The following is an 18,644-nucleotide window of genomic DNA, read 5'->3' as shown; positions in this document are numbered from 1 at the left end:
ATGTGTGTTTGTTATAAATGTATTTTCTGTGTACATCTTTGCATCTTGTAAACACCTCGCAAATAAACGTAAATACAATTATAGCACCGAGATACTTAGAGATAAATTCATAATAACACATATATGAACACAAATAATTTGATTATCAATGTTTCACACAATTTAAGTTACAACTCACAGCTAGATGCACAAATATATATTATAAATTTCCCGCATGGACACCGAAATTCATTACAAATAACAATATATTACACAAAAAATAAAACACGTCTACGGCGAGAATCTATGGAGTCTCAATAACTGAAGGCTTCTTGCAGAGAGCCGGCATAGACACGATGGGTTGAAAAGCTTCCTTCTGTGTTGAATGATTCGATGATTCTTTGTCTTCTTCCTTGTGAGACAGGTAGGACAGGCAGCTGTATGATGGGAGCACAAAGACCACAGGACCTGCAGCTCTAGTGGCGCAATCGGTTAGCGCGCGGTACTTCTATGACAGTACAGGCTTGGGAAATGCCGAGGTTGTGAGTTCGAGCCTCACCTGGAGCAGCCGAGGCTTTTGCATGTGATGTTTGTACCTTTCGAGTCTGAAGCCGTTTTCTCTTTATCCATTTCTCTTGTCTATTCCGCCATGTACCACGGTGCTTTCTGTCTCTCTCGTTGCAGTTATCTCAATGTGAATCTGTGGATTATATCTGAATGAATAGCCGTGCCTTTTGCCCACATGAAATAAATGAGGTGATCAAACAATTCTTCATCTGTCACTAGGGAGCGAATGAACCAACATTTATAAGAAGATATAGTTTATCGTAAATATAACATTCCCTCTTGAGTGATAGAGGTTCAATTCTGTACAAAACGAAACTATGATCACGACGGTTTCCAATAGCCGCCTTTTAATGTATTGTCGCAAGCGCTACCATTGTAGCTCAAGGAGTTTCATAATTAATAAACAAAGAAATCAAGCAATGAAACGGTAGAGATGGTTCTGAGAATGTGGAATGCCCTCGCCCAGAACAACATTTAAAACAAGGTTTAAAAACTGGCAGCTTGCAGGAGGAAGGGAAGAAAGGAAAGAGAGCCACAGAAAAGCCACGGGAGTTTCGGAAGCTAAGGGCGTTTGTCTCTGACCACAGCATAGTTGCGTACGGCACGGATATTGTTGCTGTTAAATATGAATAAAATGCAACGTTTGTTTGCAGCTGTTTCCGTTTCTGTCCCTTTTACCTAATTCTTAATTCCATTTGCCTGCGATGATTCCATAAATCTTCGTATCCTTGCTGAACAAAAATCGATCAATGTGAAACTTGAAAATGTCAATTGACCCCAACGTCGATAGATCTTTAGGGGAGGAATTATAAGACAGGTGCGATAGGCAGCTGTATGATGGGAGCACAAATACCACACAGCATTCGCATCCAGCTCCAGCGATGGAATCGGATAGCGCGCAGTACTTATATGACAGTGTAAGCACCCAGGAAGGCCGAGGTTGTGATCTCGCGCCTCCCCAAGTGCAGCTGATGGCTTTGCTTGTGACATTTCGTCAGTAATCGAAGGTGCAATTGATGTATCCCCAAACCTTACCTATATATTCACTGTTTTATTCCAGCACAAAATATTGCAACGGAGGATGAAAATTGTACATATTTGTGGGATGGAGTGGAGGCGTTTTGACATTTAATCAATAACTCTGATGTAAATAATAATGTGCCGGAAATACACTCGATTTCAAAGAGAAGATATGTAAACACATTGTTTATCTCGACATAATTCCTACACCACATTCAAAAGAAACAAGTATTTCCTGAACATTTCGCTAAAAATGATGTGCTCCGTGTTGCAATGGCTCGTGCATTGGACTTCTCGCTGATTCTGATCTATAGAAACTTTCAAACTTATCGATTCGAGTCCCATCAAACTCCAAATGTAAATTAATAGAATGTTTACTGCACAGCAGGAGGCCATTCGTCCCATCGAGAGTGTGCTAGCTCTCAGCTAGTCCCACTCACCCGTCCTTTCCCCATAGCCCTGCAGGACAGGGTTGGCTGGTTCCGAGGCTGGAAATTAATTTTTTGCAGCAAACCACAACTGTCTGCGATAGCCGGTAGGTTTAATGTTTTGGGCCTGAAATCCACTCAGGTTTACCTGTTCGCCGCTACACTGTTTAAAGCTCCGTTCAGTGCTTGAATAACAAAGAGCTGTAGCTGCCGGTCTGCATTTCCCTCTCTCAGAGCCTGAGAGATCCGCCAGGGCGGGAGGCACCTTTAAACTGTCGCCCAATTATCCTTTACGCTTTTACAACATTTCAAGAGAGCAAAAGAATTTCCCCTCAAGCTGCAATGATTTTTCTGTTATTGTCTTCGCATGCTTCTTTCTATCTCTCCCTATCTCTGCCTCTTGTATTTCTCTGGTTTTCGCTGATTGACTTCTCAGGTTTAATGGACTGCCTGAGCTGATCTAACCAGCAACAAGGACAGCAATGGATAACGAAAGACGTGGACTATAGGACAGGAATGGTATAAATTAGGGGCAAATATCTTCACAGATATGTCCTTTCGCGCTCGCAGTGAAATAAAGCAGCACAGAATATAGTTGTCTTAAGGTAGAGTGTGCCTTAAGTGGATGCCGACACAGACGACAATATACAGCTATAAATGCTTCAAAATCTTATTTGATAATATAGGTCACGTAATCAAAACTAGTTTTGTAAAGACATTCCAATATTGTTGTGTTGGAATAGTCAGCAATGCTCGCACGGCAGTTGGATGCCAGTTGGAAAGCTGGCTGAAAGAACACGCAGAACAGTGACTTTCTGCTGAGCAGACCATGAGCCTCCTTCTTGAAAATAGTTCTTCAGTCCCGCTAAGAGGGGATTAAGCATCATGGGAGTTGAATGGGGCTGTGCCCACGTGTATAGCAGGAAATGTAAGGGGATTTTTCCCTTCCTTATCAAACAGAAATGACTCAGTTGCAGAATTTGCTCGCACCACTCGCAATTCGGCCCAAGGATGAGCCGAGCCAATCACGTGGAATTAATGCAATTCCTCCAGTCAGTAAATTCAGTTGGCATATCAAGAAAAATGTATGAAATGACCATGACTTAGTCAGTGAGCGCGCAGCATAATGGATAAGGTGTTTATTTAAGGTATGTACCATAATGGTACCAGGAAATTAAAGTTTTGATAAGATTTGGATTCAAAGCCTAATTTATGTAATATTCAGTCAAATGCTTGGAAGGTTTATCAGCAACAAACGCTTAACAATGTAAATTGACACAATCGATTTGCAGTCCATCGCCTTAACCTCTCGTCTGCCATCTAGCACAAGTCAGCTATTCCATTTCAGGCTTTTTGCATCCATACAGAAATACGCTGCAACAAGTCCCTGTCACGACGTGTCCTGCCCGTGCACCCAGATCGATAATGTTGAAAATGTACAATCAGCTTCTGTAAGCAAACGGCCTTCAGTTACTACAGGATGCCTGTGAACTGTCTCCTCAAAAGATGAGGTGCGGGCCCCTTTTAATTGGACCAGACACCCTGGCCAAGCCGGTTTCAAAACCGACCAATATAGAAGTCTCTACAGTTAAATCACATTAGGAGTACTGTGTGCAATTCTCATCGCTATATTATAAAATAAACTAGCGAGGCACTGGATAGGGTGCAGAGAAGATGGTATACTATCAGGAAAAAATCGACAAGCTCAATTTATTGTGTCGTGAAATGAGAAGTCTGTGGGGTGAACTAATAGTGCTCCTTAATATCTTGAAAGGTTTTGATAGAGTAGATACAGAGTGGTTTCACTTGTGGGGAAAGTATGACACATAGATTAGTGGGAAAGCAGGTTGTGTATAGGGCACAGAGAGGCTGCAACGAGATTTAGATAGGTTAAGCGAATGGGTGAAGGTTTGGCAGATCGAATACAGTGTCGGAAAATGTGAAGTCATCCACCTTGAAAAATAAACAGTAAAAGGGAATATTATTTGAATGGGGAGAAATTACAACATGCTGCGGTGCAGAGGGACCTGGGGGTCCTTGTGCATGAATCCCAAAACGTTCGTTTGCAGATGCAGCAGGTAAGGCGAATGGAATGTTAGTCTTCATTGAGAGAGGGATGGAGTGCAAAAGCAGGGAGGTCCTGCTGCAACTGTAAAGGGTATTGTTGAGGCCGCACCTGGAATACTGCGTGCAGTTGCGTTCACCTTACTTAAGGAAGGATATACAGCTTTGGAGGGGGTATTGAGACGATTCACTGTGCTGATTCCGGAGATGAGGAGATTACCTTATGATGAGAGATAGAGTAGACTGGGTCTTTACTCGTTGGAGTTCAGAAGGATGAGCGGTGATCTTATAGAAACATTTGAAATAATGAAAGGGATAGACAAGATAGAGGCAGAGAGGTTGTTTCCACTGGTTGGGGAGACTTGAACTAGGAGGCACAGCCTCAAAATACGGGGGAGCCAATTTAAAACCGAGTTGAGAAGGAATTTCTTCTCCCAGAAGGTTGTGAATCTGTGAAATTCTCTGCCGAGGGAAGCAGTTGAGCCTAGCTGATTGAATGTATTCAAATCACAGATAGATAGATTTTTAACCAATAAAGGAATTAAGGGTTATTGGCAGCGGGCAGGTAAGTGCAGCTGAGTCCACGGCCAGATCAGCCATGATCTTGTTGAGTGGCGGAGCAGGCTAGAGGGGCTATATGGCCTACTCCTGTTCCTAATTTTATGTCCCATGTTCTTATTACTAGAGACCATCAATATAAGAAAAATCAGCAACAAATCAAATTGGGAATTAAGAATAATCTTCTTTAGCCAGAGAGTGGTAAGGAAGTAGAACTCGCTACCACCAGACATGTTGAATCAAATATTATAGATGCATGTAAGTAGCGGTTAGATAAATATATGAAGGAGAATTGAATGGAGGGCTATGCTGTTAGTGCTGGATGTGGAAAGAAAGGAGGATGCTCTAGTGGACCACAAACGTCGATATTGAAAGGTTGGACCGAATAGCCTGTTTTTGCATTGAATATCCTATGTAATCGTAAGAAGTCGACACCCATGGGTCCAATTCAAAAGTCAACTTCTCTCAACTTTCAGACCTAGAGGGAAAACACTGATTAATATTCCTGGCCTAGGGTGTTTCAAAAATATATCAAAATTGATGCTCTTTAAAACCAAACTTTGGGGCATCTGCCGTAAATTCTCTTTTATGTGGCTCCGTGTCAGCGTTATTTGATTTGTCTGAAGCATTTGTGGAGCGCCGTGTGACGTCTTACTCTATTAAAGGCGCTACATAAATGCAAGTTGTTGTTGTTGTAGTATTTACATCATTGACTCCCTGTTTCAGGTTTCAAAGAAAACGTGCTAGTTGAGAAGGCATGTGGCATACTTACCTTTATTAGCCGAGGTATATTGTACAAGAACAGTGAAGTTATGCTTGAGCTTTATAAAACATTACTTGGGCTACAGCTAGAGTACTGCGTAGACGTCATTGCAGGAAATATGTAATTGCTCTAGAGAGGGTTCAAAAGAAATTTACGAGGATGTGCCTGGACTGGGGAATTTTAGCTATGAGTAATGATTCGGTAGGCTAGGTTTGTTTTCATTGGAACATAGGAAGCTGAGGGGAAACATTATTGATGTGTTCAAAATTATGAGTGGTAGAGAGAGACTGGACAGGAAGGACCTATTTTTCTGAGCAGAATGGTCAACAAACAGGGGACATAGATTTAAAGTCATTGGCAGCAAGCTTAAAGGTGAATTGACGGGACATTTCTTCAACCAGAGCAATTTGGGAGTCTTGAACTCACAGCCTGAAATGGTGGTTGAGGCAGAAACCCTCACCGCATTGAAAACACGCTTGGATATGCACTTGAAGTGTAATAACCTACAGGGCTATGGACCAAAAGCTGGAACATGGGATTGCGCTGGATAGCTCATTGTTGGCCGTGTTGATCGGATGGGCCGAAATATCCTTCTTCCATGCTGTAAATAACTATGATTCTATGATTCAGTTCTAAGCGAGGATCTAACTACAGATAAGCCGGACGTGGAGACTTTACGAGTAGAATTAAGAGATAGGAAAGGATTTAAGACAATAGTGGGAGTTGTGCATAGGCCCGCTCGTCGCAGCTGTGAAGTACTAGAATATATAAATTTGGAGATTAGACAAGCGTGTCGTCAAGACAGTGTGGTTTTAATAGGGGATTTAAATTTTCATACATATTGGGATAATCGGACTAGCACCTGTCAGAAAGATTTTTCTCCCTAGAATAGAAAACGCTTAGAGGCGATTTCTGACATAAGTTCAAAATTATGATGTATTTTGATAGTTAAAAATGAAAAAGATTTAAAATGTCGCATTTAATGTGATAAAATCTCGATAAACCAAATGGTTTATGAGACCGACGCCTGACCACTTGGCCACCGCACCCAGAAAATCTCGTGCTTTGTCCGCTAGCAAGGACACGATGGGCTCAATGGTTTCCTTCTGTGCTGTAAATTTCTATGGTTTTTTGGTTCAGTCACTGAGGTGATGTAACTACAAATATGCTGTTATAGAAGGAGTTCCAAGATTTTCACCACGCCACAATAATGGAAAGGCGATATTTTTCCTGGTTTATTACCTGCGGAGTTGATACTAGAGTTGGAAAAATCAATCTTCACCGTACATGCCCACTTCTGACTTGATGATGAAGGGCAGGTCATTGATGAAACAGGTGAAGATGAACTCCTGGAGCGATATCCTGGGCTGAGATGATTTGCCTCGAACACCCACAGCCATTTTCTTTTAGGCTAGGTATGTCTCCAGCAGTGGAGATTAACCCCGCCATGACTTCAACGTTAGAAGCCTCCTTGGTGAAACATTCGGCAAAATGCTGCTTTGATGTCAAGGACAATCACTCTCACCTCATTTTAGAATTAATCACTTTTGTCCATATTTGGACCAAGGCTATAATGACGTCTAGAGGCTGGGGGTCCTGTCGAAACTCAAACTGAGCAACGCAGAGCAGTTGGATCATCCTACGTTCGTGAAAGATGCTACGGGAATGCAAGCTCGTGCCTTTACTGTTTGAAAACAGCGCACACTTGCATGATGTATATTTGTAGGATCAAATGGGTCATCGAGCTGAAATCTTACTCCTACCTTCCTCTTTGCACAGACCCTATCAGGGCGTCAAAGCATTGCACGTTTTAAAATGTCAGTATTAAAAAAATTGTTTCATTCTATATTTCTTACAGATAAAGAAGGCACAACAGGCAGCCAGATATCCCAGTTTGCCGATGATGCAAATATTGGTGATATAGTAATTCGTACAGACGTTAGCGTATACTTATAAAGATATACTGATAGATTAAATGAATGGACGATTCAGTGGCAGATAGTTTACAAACTGGTAATTGTGTGGTCACCCATTTTAGATCACAAAGTTTATATCCGAGTATTAATTAAATGGAGCACAGCTCGGAACGATGGATTTCCAAAATGGTTTGCAGTCGCAGTGCGCATTCCGCTAAAATGCAGTAGCAAGTTAGGAATATATTCGAAAAAACTAATGGCATATTAAGCTTTATAACTAGGGGTTAGACGATAAAGCATTGGAAGTTTTTCTTCAACTGAACAGAGATGTAGTTAGACTATATCTGGAGTACTCTAAGTTATAGAATATAATATATTCATCGAAGTTTACAGCATGGAAGGAGACAATTTCGGCCGATCCTGTCCACGCCACGGTTATCCAGCCTCATCACACTTTCCACCTTACGCTCCATAACCCTGCACGTTACGGCACTTCAGGTGCACATCCAAATACTTTTAAAATGTGCTAAAAGTTTCTGCTTCTACCACTCTTTAGGTAGTGCGTTTTACACAACCACAACTATCTGCGTGTGGAAATTTCCCATCACATCTCCTGTAAACCTTCTCTAATTACTATAAATGTATGGCCGCTGGTTGTTGAGCACTCTGTTAAGGGAAAAAAGCCGTTTCAATCCAATATATCTAGTCCCCTGAAGGGCACGGACCCTTAGAATTGATAGGCTGGATTGAAGTACTCACCAGAATGGTGCCAGGGTGCCACGGGTTAAATTATGAGGAGAGATTACATTGAACTAGGCCTGTACTCCCTGGAATATAGAATGTTAAGTGGTGATTTTATTGAGATTTTTAAGGTTTTGAAATGAATTGATAAGATAGATGGAGATAAAGCTTTTTTCACCGTTCGTGGGGGAGTTTACGACAAGAGGACATAATGTTAAAATCAGAGACAGGCTATTCGGCAGAGAAGTTAGGAAAATCTTCTTCGCGCAAAGGGTTATGGATTTATCATCTATAAAAAGCAGGATAGACTAGCTCAATTAAAAATGTTAATTTTAGTTTGATTTTTTTTGCTAGACATTGGTTAAAATGATGTGGAGCCAATGCAGATGGATGGAGTTATGATAGAGCTCAGCCAAGAATTAACAGAATGGTGAATAGGCACAAGGGCGGAATAGCCTAATCCTGTTCCTTTGTTCAGTCAATTGGCAGAACACGTGTTATAAATAAATAAACGTTGTCTTGAAGGGAGAATTAAAAATATATCATTTGCAGAGATTATGGAACGCTTATACGCTTTAATAACAAACAAGCATTAAGTCTAATTCTGAAACCAGTTAATTGAACATTTACTTGGAGTGGATTGGAACCCACGCAGGCATGCATCAGTTGGATTTTAATTCCAACGCCTTAACAACTCGGCGATCTGGTCATGGGCACGCTGCAGTGCAGTGCTTGAAAATTTGGCAAATCGCTTGGAGACACCAAATTTAGTTTTAAGCCCAGAGCAAACTACACGTCCGCATACTCTGCAAACATGGGAGGATAAATATCTTGTAAAACTGTGGGTGGTAAAAGCTGAACTGCAAAATACAGCACTTAGGCAAATAACGCATTGAACTGGTCGTCCGTAACTGGACAACAAACCCCCTTGCATTAACCCACAGAACATGTAATCTTCCCGTCAACACTGAACATCTTTGAATGAATAATGTTAAAATGCACGTCAACGACCCAGTATCAGCAATCTCAGACTAAACCAGCGCTTAAGGGATAACTCATAATGTATGGAGTAAACTGATAGGGGGGCGATGGAGAGAGTGACAGAGAGAAAGTCATATTTGGACGGATAAACAGATCCCCAATGAGAAAAGCATACAGAAATTGACTGCAACTGAGATAGACATAAAGCGACACTGACACACAGAAAGAAAGTTAGAGTCAGAGAGAAATTGAATGAATGATAGAGAGAGAAAAAGAGAACCATCACACTAAATGTGAGAAAATCCCTGCCGGCACGGCCCGGAATTAAATCCGTGTGGTTGACAGGTGAAAATACAAGCTCACTGAGAGAGAGGATTGTAGCATCACAGAAGCATGGGATGAAACACTTTCCCCAGAGCTCGGCAAACTGTTCGCTATCAACCATTTACCCAGTTCCCTTCTAGAGGTGGTCATGCCGCAGCTTAAGAGCGTGCAGGTAGAGTGGGAGTGGGTGATCAGCAGACAGAATAGGAGGACTAGGCAGGTAGTGCACGAGCCCCCGAGTCCATCTCGCTCGCAAGCAGATATTATCTTCTGAGCATCGGTGTGGACATAGTGCCTCTGGCGAGTGCAGCCAGATGCAAATCCACGGCACCGAAGGTGGTTGAGCTGCACAGGGGAGGAGAGAGAAGAATGGTAGAACTATAATGGTCGGGGTTTCAATAATCAGGGGAGCAGACAGGCGTTTCTGCCACCGCAGACGTGACACCAGAATAATATTTTGCCTTCCTGGAGGCAAGGGTGTCACCGAGCGGCTGCAGCGCATTCTGATGGAGGAGGGTCATCAGCCAGAGGTCAGTCTCCATACTGTTACCAATGACATAGGTAGAAAAAGGGGTGATTTCTGCAGGCAGAGTTTGGGGAGCTACGAGAGACGTTAAAAAGTAGGACCAGAAAGGTAGTAATCTCAGAATACTCCAGGTGCTACTAACTAGTTAGTCGAGAAATAGGAGGATAGAGCAAGTGAATGCATGGATGGAGAGAAGATGCAGGAGGGAGGGTTTAATTTCCTGAGACATTTGGACTGCTTTTGTCGGAGTTGGGACCTGTACAAGCCGGACGGATTGCACCTCAACAGAGCAAAAACTAATAACCTTGAATTGCGATGGGCCGGGGGGAGGCGCTGGTTGCTCGTGCTCTTGTGGAGGGTTTAAACTAGTTTGGCAGGGGGATGGGAACCTTAGAATAGATTCAATAGGGAGGGGAGTAGAGTTTGAATTAAAAAGCAAAAAGGTAAAAAGTGAGTTTGTAGGACAGAGGAAACAAGTAGGAAAAAAGGGTAAAAAAAAAAATTTAAAAATAATTTTGTCTAAATGCACGTAGCATTCGTAACAAAACAGATGATTTGACGGCACAAATAGATACAAATGAGGACGATCTGATAGTCATTACATAGACGTGGTTGCAACGTCACCAGGATTGGAAACTAAATATTCAGGGGTATTTGACATTTCGGAAAGGCAGACAAAAAGGAAAAGTAGGAGGGGTAACACTGTTAATAAAAGATGGGATCAGTACTTTAGTGTGAAACGATATTGGCTCAGAGGATCTGGAGTATGAATCAGTTTGGGTGGAGTAAAGACACAATAACAGGAAAAAATCGCTGTTGGGCGTAGTCCATCGGCCCCCAAACAATAGCTGCACAGTTGGATGGAGTATAAATCAAGAAATAATGGAGGTTTGTACAAAAGGCACGGCAATAATCATAGGGGCTTTTAACCTTCATAGCTTCTGGATAAAATTAATTCGTCAGGATATACTTGAGAAGACGTTCATAGAGTTTATCCGGGATACGAAGGACACGAAACAGAAAGAGAGAGAGAGAAACAGAGAGAAAGAATGGGAGAAAGAGAGAGAGAGATAGTGATCGAGGGAGATATAGAGTGACAGAAAATGAGAGAAAGAGGGTGAGTGAGAGGGAAACAAATAGAGAGAGGGAAGAGGGATAGTGCAAGGGAGAGTGAGGATGACAGAGAGGCGGAAAGGGATAGAGCGAAAGAGAGAGAGATAGAGAAAGAGGGAGGGAGAGAAAGAGAAAGAGTGATGGTGCGCGAGAGAAATACAAACAGACAGAAAGCGAGACCGAGCGAGAGCGAGCGAGGGAGACTGGAGGGTGCTGCCGAGGGAGAGGGAGTTAGGGAGAGAGTGAGAAATAGATAGAAAGAAACTGCCGCGAATTTGCTATATATTCCAAAATCCAGGGTAGGAACATGAAGTTCCAACACAATTACGTTTTTTCACCTTTCGAATCCTGAAAGGCGCGACAAAATGTAAGTCATTTGGTTCATCATATTTACAAACTGCGAGGGATAACAATTAAACAGGTTGATAAGGATGTTTGTCTCTCTCTTTGTCCCTCTCCCTTTCTGTCTCTGTCTTTGGCTCTCTCTCTCGCTCTCTCTGTCTCTCCATGTCCCTCTCCCTTTCTGTCTCTGTCTCTGTCTTTGGCCCTCTCTCTCGCTCTCTCTGTCTCTCCTTGTCCCTCTCCCTTTCTGTCTCTGTCTTTAGCTTTGGCCCTCTCTCTCGCTCTCTCTGACTCTCCTTGTCGCTCTCCCTTTCTGTCTCTGTTTCTGTCTTTGGCCCTCTCTCTCACTCTCTCTGTCTCTCTCTTTGTCCCTTTCGCTTTCTGTCCCTGTCTCTGTCTTTGGCCCTCTCTCTCGCTCTCCCTGTCTCTCCTTGCCCCCTCTCCCTTTCTATCTCTGTCTCTGTCTTTGGCCCTCTCGCTCGCTCTCTCTCTCTCTCTCCTTGTCCGTCTCCCTTTCTGTCTCTGTCTCTGTCTTTGACCCTCTCTCTCGCTCGCTCTGTCTCTCTTTGTCCCTCTCCCTTTCTGTCTCTGTCTCTGTCTTTGGCCCTCTCTCTCGCTCACTCTGTCTCTCCTTGTCCCTCTCCCTTTCTCTCTATATCACTGTCTTTGGCCCTCTCTCTCGCTCTCTCTGTCTCTCCTTCTGCCTCTCCCTTTCTGTCTCTGCCTCTGTCGTTGGCTCTCTCTCTCGCTCTCTCTGACTCTCCTTGTCCCTCTCCCTTTTTGTCTCTGACTCTATCTTTGGCCCTCTCTCTCGCTCTCTCTGTCTCTCCTTGTCCCTCTCCCTTTCTGTCTCTATCTTTGGTCCTCTCTCTCGCTCGTTCTGTCTCTCCTTGTCATTCTCCCTTTTTTTTTTCTTTCTCTGCCTTTGGCCCTCTTTCCCGCTCTTTCTGTCTCTCTTTGTTCCAATCCCTTTTTGGCTCTGCCTCTCTCTTTGTCCATCTCATCCCCTCGGACTATCTCTCCCCTTGCGTCCTTCTATCTCTCTCTCTCTCTCTCTCTCTCTCCCGAATACCGGCAGAATAGCGAACCACATGGACAATGAAAGAAACAGATTAGTGTCACTGTCCTATTTCAAAATCGCAAAATGAAGGAATTGCTACTTCCGCGATAAGTGCTCCGGTAGAATTGATAAATGTTGGAAGTTTCGGGGGTGCGGGGGAGGGGGGGGAGGCGGTGGGTTGTGGAGGCAGTTGCTCCTTGCACCTGAGACGTCGAGATTCAAGGACGTAAGGTTAGTAACAGGCTTTCGTGAAAATAATTGCACTATGGGTTGGAGTCTAAAGAACCTACGGATCTATGAAGTATTCAGATATTTTACATCTGCTGTACAGGACATGAAGAGGCCATTCGCCGCAATTGGTCTTTTCAGGCGTTTATGCTCCACAGGATCATTCTCCAACTCTACTTCATCTAAGTCTAGTAGCATATCCTTCGATTGCCATGTCGCTCATGTTCGTATCCTATATGCCTATCTGCTATTCACCTCAACTACTCCCTGTGGTAGCTAGTTCCACAATCTAACCTCTCTTTCTCCTGATCTCCCTATTGGATACATGAGCGACTTCCTTATATTGGTGACTTCCAGTTTTACTCAGTGTGACACAAGAGCTTTCCAATCCCCACCACCGGCAGGACACCTAGAAATCCGTCAGAAGCAGCATTCACCACCAGAGCCGAAATCTTGCTCGGCTTAACCGCCTGTTTTCAGCGGGCTGCAGCATATCCCATCCTAAAATGCCAATCAGGAACGACCGTATCTGGAAACAGTTAAACGATCAGTGTTTAGACTTTGAATATTACAAGGACTGTAGCTCATCCAATGGTGAATATGATAAACAGGACGGACAGAATCTGGAAATTGCAAAAGGTCAATGTGTGGCCTGGGTCAAAACTGCAACCACAACATGGGCTAGATATAAACGAGGTCGGTATGTAGGAGTGAGCTGTTATATTATAAACATTCGGTGTGTAAATATGAGTGGAATATTTCGATATATATTGTGTCATTGTATATGTACATTTGTCACATTTTTCACAATTATTAACTAGGATAGAAATTCACTGTTGATTATAAAGGTAAATTGTTACTTTTTGCTCTCTCAGTTTTCGTATTTGACAGTTTGGTTTTAACTACAATTTTCGGCGATAACCACTCTATATCTTGATACAATCAGTCTATATTCCATTTATCAAAACACACAGTCAACAGGACTGAAAACATGGGACTCTACTAACCACAACCACCCCGAGAAACTGGCCTTTACTCTTATATTCTCCTTGCTATCCTCAAACCGCATTTTACCCTAGTTTTCTAACCTGTTCTTCACTCCATAACTCGCCATCGTCGACAACTATCCCGCGTGTTATACCTTGTCAAAGTTTTTTTCAAAACTCCATTACATCACAACCACTGTATTTACCCAGCTGCCGTGTTTTTTTTTAACCTGCTCAAAGAATTACATGAGGTTTGAAATGCGTGACCGTCCGATGAAATTCGCATTGGCAAATTCTATCCTATAACGCTTTATCTCGGCAAGTGGAAAAATCGTCCTTAAATAGAGATTCGGAAAGGTTCCATACTGCAGTTGTTAATGCAACTGTCCTGTAATTAACCATCTTCGCTCTATCTGCCTGTAAAAACATTGTTAGTACATTGTCCACACCGAGTTACCCAGCATAGAGCCCTGAGATAGAGTTTCTGGGGCCGGGGGAATTCCTTCCATCATCTCCTTCAGATTCCTGGGATATAAGCTTTCAGATGCCGGTACTTTGTCTACATTTAGCCTAAATCAATTACCTAAACAATTTCCTTTATCCGTCATAATATTGCTAAGTCTGTAGCACATTTATATTACATTTGCTTCACGATAAATTTATTTCATGTTAATGGGAGACGCTTATTTCACAGCCTGAGAAAAGCAGAAAGGTGTAAGCAGGAAAGGCAATGAATGTCTTAATGTCGATGGGAAAGTTTCTACATTAGGTATTGGAGCCGAAAAAGGAACCTGTCAAACTAGATTTAATGATGAACAATCGACCAGAATCAGTTATCAAACTGAACGTCTTGCTAATAATGTAGGTAATATGATTACAATTGTTACTGTTTTTAAGAGGCATAATGGAGTCAGAAACCACGTTTTTAACTCAAAGTAAGACCAATCTGAAGGGATGCCAAATGTAATAAAAGCAGATGTCAAATAACGTGCAAGGCATATACAAGTTAGCAACAAATGTTTATTTGAGTATATTAAGGGAATAGGAGAGGCAAGAGAAAATGTTGTCCCTTTAAAGACAGATGCAGCAAAACTATGATAGAAAGTAAGGAAATGGAAGAATGGATAGCCAGCTAGTTATATATTAGTAAAGAGACAGTAGGCTGTAATTGTAGTAAAACATGGGAGGTGCTGTTCTACAGAGATCTGTGCTGTGACCATAGCGGTTCATAAAATCATGGGAGATTCTAAACTAACATTCGGCCTTCCAGAAACAGTTAGCAAGGGCTGAAGTGAATGATATGTTTTATAAACGTCGGGGGTACATCCAGGGACAATGATGTATGGATGATTAACTCAGGAATGCTGAGCGGTTTAAGGCTCTCCAGTCAGATTGCAGTCTCTTCTGGAGACGTGGCTTCGAATTTTACATTTGACAAATAAACATTTCTTTGTACCGAATCTTTTTATGTAGTTTCTGCATTTTCAGCGCAGTTGATTTATACCTTCCAGGAAACGATGTCGCCTTGCAGCCATGGCAGGTTTCTTTTATTAGTTGTAAGTATGTATTGTGTTGGGGTCAGCAGAATAGGGCAAGTGGAATAAAAACATAAGAAATAGGAGCAGGATTCGGCCATTTGCCCCCTGGTAGCCTGCTGTGCCATTCAATAAGCTCAAGGCTGATCAGATCGAGGACTCAGTTCCACTTCCCTGCTGTGTGCCCGTAACCCTTCACTAACTTATCGTCCAAAAGTCTGTCTGTCTCCAACTTAAATTTATTCAATGACCCAGACTCCACAGCTCTCTGGGGCAGCTAATTCCACAGATATCCGACCCTCTGAGAGAAGAAATTCCTGCTGATCTGTTCTAAATTGGCGAATCCTTATTCTTAAAGTATGCCCCCGAGTTCTAGATTCCCCCACTAGTGGAAACGTTCTCTCGGCAAGTACCGTATTGAGTGAGTCCCCTCACTGTCTTATTCATTTAAATAAGATCACCTCTCTTTCTTATAAACTCCAATGAGAATAGACGAGATCTGCTCACCCTTTTATCATAAGTCAACCCCTTTATTGCAGGAATCAACCAAGTGTACCTTCTATGAAATGTTTTATTAAGGTGAACAAAACTGTAAGCAGTACTCTGCTAGGTGCGGTCTCACCACCACCCTGTACAGTTGTAACAGGACTTCTCTGCTTTTATACTCCATCTCCCTTACAATAAAGGACAGCATTCCTGATTACTTGCTCTTGTGCATACTGTTTTGTTCTGTTTAGTGCACAGGGACCGTAAGGGAGACCGTTTTCTTACAAGTGGATAACTTCACAATTTCATGCATTATATTGCTTCTGCCAAATGTTTACTTAGCCTGTGTATAAACCTTTGTAGATTTCTTGTTTTATTTTCAGAACTTGCTTTCCAACCCATCTGTGCTTCATCAGCAAACTTGGCTAAATTACACTCGGTCCCTTCATCCAAGTCATTGATATAGATTGTAAATAGTTGAGGCCCCAGCACTGATCCCTGTGGCACCTCACTAGTCACGGTTTGCAAGCGCATAATGACTCATTTATCGTCACTCTCTGTTTCTGTTATTTTGCCAATCTTCGATCCATGCTAATATGTTACCTCCAATCACGGGAGCTATTACCTTTCGCAGTATCATTTTACTTGGCATCTTATTGAATGCCTTCTTTATATCCAAATATAACTCAACCCCTGGTACCCCTTAAACAACCTGCTCGTTACATCCGCAGGTACCTCAGGAAAATGTGTCAAACATGATTTCCCTTTCATAAAACTAGGCTGTCTCTGTTTGACTGCATTATTATTTTGCAACTGTGCTGGTACTGCTTCCTTAATTATGAATTCCATCAATTTCCCAACGACAGATATTAGGTTAACTCGTCTATAGTTTCCTGCTGTCTGCCTCCCTTATTTTTTATATGTAGACTTAAGATTTTCAGGTTTCCAATCAGCTGGGATCTCTCCAGACGCCAGTGAATTTTGGTATATTACAAACAATATCTCTGCAGCATCTTCGTTTAAGACACGAGGCTGCAGACAATCAGCTCCAATAGACGTGGCTGGCTTTAGTTCCATTATTTTACTGAACTCATTTTCTTTAGTGATGGTGATTGTATTAATTTACCCCTCAATATCGGCCCTTAATTATCTATTATTGGGATATTCTTAGTGTCTTCTACCGTGAATACCGGTACAAAATATTTGTTCAAAGTCTCTCCCATTTTTCTGCTCCCCATTATTTATTTCCTAGTCTCAACCTCTAAGGTACTTGAGCAATTCTCTTCATCTTTTATATACCTGCAGAACCTTTTAATATCTGTTTATATATTTCTTGTATCTTTACTCTCATAATCCATGTTCACTCTCTATTATTTTTTCAGTCGTCGTTTGCTGTTATTTGTAAATACTCTGGCCTCCCACTAATCTTGTCTACATTGTATGCCATTGTTTTTAATTTGATACCATCCTTTACTTCCTTAGTTAGCCACTGTTGGTTCTCCCTTCTCTTAATGTATTTCCTTTTGACTGGAATATATTGTTGTGGAGAGTTAGGAAATATCAACTTAAATATCCGCCATTGCTCATCAACATTCTTGCACTTTAATCTATTTTACCTATCAACTTTAGCCAACTCTGCATAGCTTTGGAAGCGACTTTATTTAAGATCATTCTGTTGAGAATCAATCCATTGGTCTCAAACGTTGCAGTAATCAACATTATAAATTATCGGATAGCAGTTAAATCATTCCACAGAAATCTGCAGCGGCTTTTGAAGAAGGTTCACATAAACTTTCATATTTACAGCATGGTTAAAAAAAAACTCAATTAAAGTTCTGTTACAACAATCAATTAACTGTGATTTTTGTAACTACACTTGAGTGTCTCCACGTTAGATTCACATCTTTTTGTGAGTTGTTATTGTGTTAAATGAACGGTTTTTGCGTCTCTGATTATTCCAATGTAATTAACGGTATGTATATTGTTATTTAATGCATTGGGGTGGAGGATCTGTGTTCGTTATCAATGTATTTTTGAGCGCTTCAAATGTTCAGTCTGGCCTCAATCGACCATCTTATATCCCCGAAGTGGGAGACGGCAAACCATCTGTGACATTCGATTTCTACGTTTGCTTTAATTAACCATGCTGATATTTATAAAATGTGATGTTCAGAAGATAACTACTCATGTTACATTAGACTTTCTGAAGCAGCAAAAGTTTCGCATACGCTCTCTAATAGATCCCGAGCTAGCCTTACTCACTCCAATACCTCCTCAGCGTCATTAATAAATCCTGAGCTTCCCTTACTATCTCTGAAACCTAATAAGCGTGGATTACCCGCTCTGATATCCTCTGAGGTCCCGCAATTTCTCCAAAATATTTTGAGAGTCAGTTACTCTCTCTGATATCTACTGAGAACCCCCATAATCACATGACACAATTTCAGAAAACCTTCAATTCCCACAGTTCCTCTGAGATCTCCTTGCTCTCAGAATCCCCAATAAGAAATTGTGAGACTCCCCGATACCATGAGCAACGTGTATTTTGAATGACCGGGTGCAGGATAATGCAGGGAGAAATGGCTGACTTTACAGCTGGTGAGTAGTAACTTTAATTTAGAACTTGTGTTTGAAAAGAGCACAGAAACGTTCAGCTAGGACTTGCGCCCTTGCGGCAAGTTTTGAGTTGTCTGGTAAACTGCTATAGTGAAAGCACAAAATTATGAAAAGAAAGTGCTGGCAACATTCAGCAGCTCAGGCATCATCGGTGGAGAAATATTGCTTTTCCCAGGACCTCACTTCCACTTTGATTTATACTTCACATCGTTCATATCTTACAATTCCAACCACTCCTGGAATCAAAAGTTGTGGATGGAATTCGGACTTTGCTGTTTTGAGCAAAGAGATTAAAGGAGCAAAATAAAACTCCCCCACTGCGGCTTGGGCAAGAATGGAACTCAGACGGAGCAGTCTTGAATGAGTAGAAAAAAGCTAATAATAATATTATTCAATGCAAAAACGATATAA

General features: G+C 41.9%; 1 non-coding gene across 1 annotated transcript; it reads left to right on the top strand.

The window, feature by feature from the left end:
- The first annotated feature begins 452 nt into the window (after positions 1-452).
- Positions 453-546, top strand: trnar-ucu (transfer RNA arginine (anticodon UCU)). Its single transcript has 2 exons — positions 453-490; positions 511-546. It is a non-coding gene; the product is annotated as a tRNA-Arg (tRNA).
- Positions 547-18,644: the final 18,098 nt, after the last annotated feature.

Source organism: Pristiophorus japonicus, unplaced genomic scaffold (genome assembly GCF_044704955.1).
Source record: "Pristiophorus japonicus isolate sPriJap1 unplaced genomic scaffold, sPriJap1.hap1 HAP1_SCAFFOLD_52, whole genome shotgun sequence".
NCBI lineage: Eukaryota > Metazoa > Chordata > Chondrichthyes > Pristiophoridae > Pristiophorus > Pristiophorus japonicus.
The sequence above is the reverse complement of the archived record's forward strand: the minus strand, read 5'-3'. Positions and strand labels throughout refer to the sequence as shown.